We start from the raw sequence: 7,406 nt of genomic DNA, 5'->3' as shown, positions 1-7,406 counted from the left end.
CACAAAATGAAATTATACAATAAGATAGGATATGATATTAGCCAATATGATGCTTAATAGTCGTCTAATATATTTTTATCTTGCACTTGAATGCTGAACATATTCAGCGGTCTCCATAGTGGTATTTATATCAAATTCAATTTTTTTTAAAAACACACAAATTATACATCGCACATTGACCATATAGCATTGGTCATGTCCAATTCTCTATCGTGTCAAGAATAGCCTATTTTCATTTTTTAAAATCTTTTTATTTGACTTTTTTTTCCTTTTCTTTCAGCAAATTAAATAATTTAAAGACGAACCAGGAAGAAGAGATACTTCCAAAAACCACACCACGAGATCTGTGTGGTATTATGTCATGTTCTTTCCCCCTATTAAAAACCTCCACAGAACAAAAGTGAAGGTGTGTCCTCCTCCACAGCCTTACATTTTTCACATGTGATGTTTCTATTTTTTGCTGAGCTATTACAGGAGAATGTGATATTGATTCAAGGATAATAGAATAGCACTATTTAAGCTAATGAAGGGTTAAGTGTTAAACCAGTTAACCAGGTGTGGTTGTGTTTTGTCTAAGTCAGCCTGTCCAGTCCTGTCGGCTGGGTGGTGTCTGTTCTCTGAGTTACCTGACACCTGAACATGTGCTCAGTTCATAAAAGCCCACAGCAGACAGAGGCTTGTTTACCTGATTCAGACCTGCAAATACCTGCACTCTACTATACCCTCCTTACTGCGGTGTAAAGTTTGTTTCTGTTGTGTGAATTGTCTGATTGATTGCAGAATCAACTATGAAGAAGACACATAAAGTGTGTGTGTGTAGTGTAGTTGTTAGCGGCATAATATGACCATTAATACCCAAAACCAAACACCAACGTATCAAGGTAAAGAGCCAGGAAAACCCCCTGAGAGTCTTTTATTTATGTTTTGATGATCCATCATTTCCCCATAATTTGCTGTCAAAATGCTCACGGCTGTTGCCTGTTTGCCATCAATTGTCTTACTGTTGAACAGGTTTAGGCAACTTGAAAAACACAGCAATCAGAGTTTGCAGTATTTGTTTATAGATGGTGCTTCAGCAGTGTGACTCTTTGGATATCCACAGATGTGTTAGTTTAAAACTAAACACATAAATATTAAATTATATTAATATTTTGATAAGTACACTTTGTGTATATGCTAGGGACATCTATTGGCGATGAACCCATGGAGAAATATTTAGTCAGTTTGCAGTTTTCACCATTTCTACAAAACATTTTTCAGTCTTTCAGTCCTTTTTTCTTCTGCTGTGTGGTTCACTCACAGTTTGTACTTTTAAGTGATTGTCCACATTAACTCGTGCAATTAATATGAAGACTTTATTGCATAAATTATTAAAACACAAATCATTTGACTTTCCTGTCTCATATGCAAATCAACACAGAGCCTCATTTACCTTTGTAGCCCTTTTAAATTCATAATAAAGATGACAAACCATGACGCAGGCTCACAGCAGAGAAAGGAAGAAGTGCACCATGTGACCAAGCTGCAGAAAATTAGCGAAGTAGTGGATTATCAGAGAAATATGAAAAATATGTTGCATTCTCCAGTCTCTTTTTACCATGAAAAAGAAATAAACAAACCAAAGATCTGCATTACAGATTCACAGATTCTTGTTATGAAACATCTGTCGCATAACCGTGCTGCATTATTGTGAACTCTGATTAATGCTTGCAGGTCACATCACCCGATTAAGTCATTCACAGCATATCTGTCTCTAAATCTGTCATTACAGAGGATCATGAACACCTATGGAATCTGAAACTACAGGCGCCTTCCGTTGCACTTGGAAAGCCATCATTGTCTTTAATCATTGGCAGTAATGGTAGGCTAAACATGTGCTTATGTGCTCAAGTTAGGCAACTTAATTAAAATGGTGCAAAGTGAAAATGCTGTCCGTGCGATTATGTGTTTGCATCCAAAATGTTGCATAAAGGTCCCTCTATACGCAAAGTGGTATGGACTGGGCTCAGGTAATTTTGGAAGTGAGGCAGGGGACTGATTGACAGCACTAGCGTAGCTGCAGATAGCTGGTGAACATAGCTACATTATTTAGCAGCTTAGAAGACAGATATTTCTATAAGGAGTTTGCAGATACTTAAGGACTAAAGTGAGTAAGTTGTGGACTTAATACTCACATTGCTATAAATCTGCAGATTAGTTTGCAATACTTTGTCAACACATTGCCCTCACCAAAGTTATACTGAAGATTTAAAGCTTTGTTCGCCACCCTAGAGGCCACAGAGTTTATAAATCTGCTGATTAACTTTAAAGTGCATTGCTAGTGAATGAAATGTACAAGTGCACTCCTGGGTGTGGCCAGTAAACTGTGACATCATGAATGGGTGTGGCCAAACGTTCAAAACAAGGAAGTCAGTTGTCTTTCAGCTTGTTTTGATGTTTTCACTTTAAAGGTAAAACCGTTAATCCATATGTGGTTTTGTATAGTTTTTAGATAAATGACAAATTAAAACTTGTAGTTATTAAATTATAGAATAAATTAAGGATTGTGCAACCTCGACAGAGATAATTGCCCCCATGTTTTTGTCCAGCTTCACAACACTATATTGTATTAGATACGGATAATTCCTTGCATGAACTTCTTCTAGGATCCTGTGACTGTGACACTTTTTTTTGTCAGATATCTCTGAATCATCATTTGCCACTCTTTTAAATGGGTTGAACTACTGTTTTTCTATATTTACACAGGTCACAGGACCATTATTACCTTCAGTCAGATGATGCTTGTCGTCCGAGGCTAAGGTTTTGGCCTTAACAGATTAACAGTCACATCTAAAACTATCAATGATAAACTAAGTCTTGATAACCATCACAGAAATGTACTCGACTTAGAAATAAGAACCAGATTCAGCAATGACCCAAATACACACATTATGATGGTTAGAGTAAAAATGAAACAGAAATTGTAAATTGAAAGCAAAAGTAGGATGAGGACAAGTGATGAAAGGATAAATATTTGTCTTGTTGTCGGAGCAGCAGACCACCTGGAACCTTTGACAAAGACTATAAATGACTGTCTGGAGGCCAAATATAAACTAACAAGAGTAACACAGCCTGAACAACCTACAGGATTACTAGAAAAACAAGATGTGCCTTACATCTACTTCTAAATCATCTCAGTAAAGCACTGGCGTTTTGAGGCTGTACGTTTTGTTTTAGTGGCTATAATCATTTTTTAGAGTCTATGATCTGCTACCTTTGTCAGTTTAAAATTTCCATTTTTGCACAGACATTCACGGTCCCCAAAAGTTGCATCACTTTGTCCGCTACATATGATCCCTGTTTATCTTTTATTCATTGAGTTTGACAACAAGATTGCTGTAAATCCTGTTTAACAAATTGCATTTCATTCTGATGCAGCCAGTCTCCTCCGGGGTAAATTTATTAGCACTTTGGGGTTCCCTTTTCTGTTGTTGCAACACAATGAGGTCAAATTTCAATTTGAAAATCAAATGCTGTGGTTTGTGACCAAATACTAATAAAACTTTAAATTCCCTGGTGTTTCTGTGTTGTGCCAACATGCAAAAACTTGATAGTGTATAATAACATGTCAACAAGCTGACACTAGCATTTAGCTGAAGTCCCACTGAATGTGTCTGAGAGCTACCAGCGAGACTTGGACTGTTTTCATTTTAAGAATAAGTTTAGGGAAGTGTAAGAGTTTATAATGCCTCTTCATCCACGTGCTATAATGTGAAATTAATGTATGTATTATGTATCATTGTATCTATGGCTTGAGGACACTCTCCCACAGTTGTATGATACTCGGTTAGCAGCCGTTATGCTTAGCTAGTAGCGAGAACAGCACTGTTATGTGCATAAAGAAACACAACAACGCCTGTATTCACCTTCTATGGACTCTGTTTGCACAACATTGATGTTGAGATAAGTTCTGAGTGGGTAAATGTCATTTACTAATATGTTCAAACAAGACAACAACATTGTACATTCTGGAGCGAGCTTGCTTGTTAGCTTAGGTGCTAATATTACTTGCCGCTAGAGTTCCCACCCGTCCCATTTTTTCCCAGAATTGTTCTCTTTTTTCACCAGCTGTCCCGGGAAAATAGAAATCTCTCCCGGGACACAATTTGTCCTCTTTTTGGGGAATATACAAAAACCTTATTTGATTTCCTTAGTTCTGTAGTCTAGAAAGGTCCATGTGCTTCTGCAGCTATTTAAAATTGTCTCTGTTTTCTTCCCATCTATGCGTATGTCACACGCGCGCGCCCTAGTGCTCAAAGTGGCTCAAGCAGGGAGAGAAACTTGACCGAAGAGAGACAGCAAGCTGAATTGACCGACGTACTCCGTGCTGAGGTCTTTTTTTCACCAACTTTTGTCGTCTCCATTTGAAATGGGAGGAGAGACGACTGACGAGGAAGGAGATGGAGCAAATACAAGCAAGCCACCAGCACGAAAAAAATGATATACTAGTTACAATCCTGACTGGGCGACACTGTCAGAGTTTGAATGGGTACGGTCCACCCAGGGAGACAACAATTGTTCCGCCACATGCGTTTTGTGTCCAGTGAAACTCTCCGTAAAATAAAAAGGGAAAAACGCATTGGAAATTCACGCAAAACAAAAAAAACATCAAGTTGTGGCGCTGGTGGTCTAAGCGTCCCACGTATACAGGCTATAGTCCTCGTCGCAGAGGTTACCGGTTCAACTCCCTGCCGGTCGACCATCTACTGCATGTCTTCCCCCTCTCTCTACTCCCCACATTTCCTGTCTCTTCAGCTGTCCTATCCATTAAAGGCCAAAATGTCAAAAATATAACTTTAAAAGCATCAAGCTGTGGTATCAAACAAACAAAAACAGGCAGCCATTGCAACTTTAATGACCAAAAAAGGTTCACCAGAAGAAGACAAGACTGCAGCGGCAGAGCTTACCAGTGTCCTATGTCTGAATTTTATGTTCATTTGGTCAGTCTGAACTGGTAATAGTGGCCGAGCCCTCCGCCCCAAACAATTGGTCGAGTGTCCCTTTTTTTCACAAATCCAAGGTGGCAACCCTACTTGCTGCCCATTTGAAGTGTGCTGCATGAGCTGCCGTAACAAGCCGTCTGACCGACCAAAACTTAGCCTGTTCCTGTTCTGACATTAAACAGCAATGATTTTAGGTAACCTCAGAGCAGACAAAGCCTTGACCCTTTGACCTACATCTTTACTAAAAGAAGTCCTAAAGGATAGTTCAGACTTGGCAAAGATACCTGACTTACAAAATCGGTGCATCAATGAACAGAAGCAAGGAACACATGCACAGACTTTAACAGAGCTGTACTCTGTGTTGCTGTTTGAGACCATTTATTCATTTTACAAAATACACCCACACAGATTTGGGAACAATGAGGCCGCTTTTAGCTTCTTTTCTCTCTTTTTTTTTTACAACCCCCAAGACTCTCCTGCACAATAACCATCTGTCATAAATGCTTCAACTCCAACTGAACATATTTCATTTTGCAATACTATCAAACAATATTATCTTTTGTGAACATATTGCTAGCCTTCTGTTCATGATATGAAACCAAAATAGATTCAACTCGGCCAAAAATGGAACCTCAAAAAGGCAAGAATGGAAAACAATCTGGCATCAATGTTTCTTTTATAAACTTGTAAAAGCAGACATTAAATCATGTTTTATTTTGATTTCTATGTTTCTATTCCTCCCATATACGTATGAGGAGCATGCTTATTCCAATCAAACGTGCACAATCCCCCCAAAAAGTCCAGTGAAGTCTCGTACTTTGTCCTTCTCTGCACATGCCGGCCATACAAACACCCCACACACAAATACTTAATCCTCCCAAATCCAGACAGGAAATGCCCTCGTCAGTAGAGCAGAATGCTTTTGACAGACCCCGCTGCTCTCTCTCTCTCTCCTCCCCCTCACTGAATGATATATGTGCCCTCCACAAACTGCCATCTGGAAACAGTTAGCCTGTGAACGTTTGCACAGAGCCAATAAAAACACGTCCATCCTGAGCCTATCAGTAGTGAAGGATAATTCAAGCTATCAGAGGAGAAAAGGGGACGAGTTGTTTGCTTTCACCTTTTGAAGCAGTGTGTATTAGTTCCTGTCATGACTCATGAGATCCACATAAAGGTCTGGCTTTGCTTCAGGGCTTCTTTCACAGACTAAAAGCTTGTTTTCTGGTTAATTTCTACGGAAAGCAGAGAAGACATTCACACAAGTTATTTAATTTTTAAGAAGCGTTCAGATGACACAGCGTGTCTTTAACGACAGACATCCTGAGGCTTCTTTATCTACATAATAACAGCTGGGTTTAAAAGTGGAGGCCCTAAACACAGAGAGGCCACAGAGGCTTGATGGAGAGCTGATTAAAGACAGAAACGTAGACAGAGAGGCAGGAAGAGACAGAAACATATGCAGAAACTCCTCTGATGTAAAACAACAGGAGTTTTTTGAAAAAGAAGGAAACAATACACGTCTGTTAAACTGAGCCAAGAAACACAAGGAGTTTAACCTTGTTAATGACTTCAAGAGTTACACTAGTAAAAGGAGAAGTTAAAGATTAACAACAGATGCAGCGCTTTCCTACAGAGGTTTATTACTCTCTATAAAAAGACACCTTTAGTCAAATTTGTAAGCAAATTTTCAAAATTATAAACACAATCTGCACATCTGTCTGCTGATTACTGACAGGAACACAACATTTTTAAAAATCAGTGAAGCAAATTCAAATTTTCTCATGTAGTTTAGTTTTCTTCTGCACATGAGCTAACACATCACTAAAACATACTAACTTCCAGTGGTGGACAAAGTTCACAGCTTCATTACTTAAGTCAAAGTATAGATCCTCCAGGTCAAATATTACTCCAATACAAGTGAAAGTTGCTCTGTCAGATTACTTGATTTAATTACTTGAATGTTTGTATGTTTGGGCAGAGTGGGAAACAAGGTGAACATTCCAAACGATATGTATCATTCTTCATTTTAAAAACCTCTAACACGGGCTGAAGATATGGTCATGGGTGCTCAGGTGGAGAATTATAGCCATCATTACCACCTCTAAATGAACTGCCTGATCTGAGTGAAACATGCTCTGTGTTTGCTCCACATTCAACCGTGGAGACGCATGATATACAGGTATGGCTAAACCACTGAGACAAACAGAACTACACAAACACATTTTACTGTCTTAAGATCAGATTTAAGAAAAGAGGAGGAAATTCATGAGCTGACTTCAAAGCAAAAGTAGTGAGTAACTAGAGCATTGATAGAAATGTAGTGGAGTAAAAGTAATAAGTTTCTCCCACAAATAATACTCAGGTAAAGTACAGATACTCGAACAATGTACTTAAGTACAGTACTCAAGTACATTTACTCTG

This window comes from Notolabrus celidotus, chromosome 7, assembly GCF_009762535.1.
Source record: "Notolabrus celidotus isolate fNotCel1 chromosome 7, fNotCel1.pri, whole genome shotgun sequence".
Taxonomy (NCBI): Eukaryota; Metazoa; Chordata; class Actinopteri; order Labriformes; family Labridae; genus Notolabrus; species Notolabrus celidotus.
The sequence above is the reverse complement of the archived record's forward strand: the minus strand, read 5'-3'. Positions refer to the sequence as shown.